This window comes from Morone saxatilis, unplaced genomic scaffold, assembly GCF_004916995.1.
Source record: "Morone saxatilis isolate NCDOM2014 unplaced genomic scaffold, NCSU_SB_2.0 Contig14, whole genome shotgun sequence".
Classification (NCBI taxonomy): Eukaryota; Metazoa; Chordata; class Actinopteri; family Moronidae; genus Morone; species Morone saxatilis.
The window spans coordinates 11,354,562-11,355,058 of record NW_023339696.1 but is presented as its reverse complement, the minus strand read 5'-3'; the positions used below and the strand labels follow the sequence as shown (position 1 = coordinate 11,355,058).

General features: G+C 44.7%; 1 protein-coding gene across 1 annotated transcript in view; it reads left to right on the top strand.

Annotated features, from left to right (window-relative positions):
• cep112 (centrosomal protein 112) overlaps positions 1 to 497 on the top strand; it is a 100,495-nt gene that overhangs the window by 37,349 nt on the left and 62,649 nt on the right. The window lies entirely within an intron of this gene.

Below are 497 nucleotides of genomic sequence, written 5' to 3'. Positions count from 1 at the left end.
AGGGAGCTCGTCTGGGGAACAGCTTGCCTGCTTTTGCAACTGTGACCTCCAAATCACAATTTAAAAAACATCAGAAAATCACCTGAATGTTTAAAGCAGGAAAAAGGAAAAACAGCTGGTCTATTTCTAGATTACTGTATTTCTCTCTCCCCTCATACCATTCCAGTCCTTCCTGCCGCTTGGCACCCAACTGGTTTTATAAAAACCACATGCCTGCTAAGGTGTGGTGCAGGGTTGTCGCAACTCTGACTGCGTCTCAGCGGTAACTTCTGCTCAGTTTGATCGTTTACAGTTTGGAGTGGCAGAAGCAGCTGAAGGGAAAGCGTGCTCGCCTTTATGAGAGGCTAACCTACTTGCTGTGAGAGCGCCTGTCCAAACCTGTGCACACACTCGCGCTGTCATGGATGGTGTGTGCAGAATTTACAACAACTCTTTTCTTCAGTCACAATCCTTTTCAACACTAATTTAAAGTTCCTTTTTTTTTTTTCTCTTTCTGA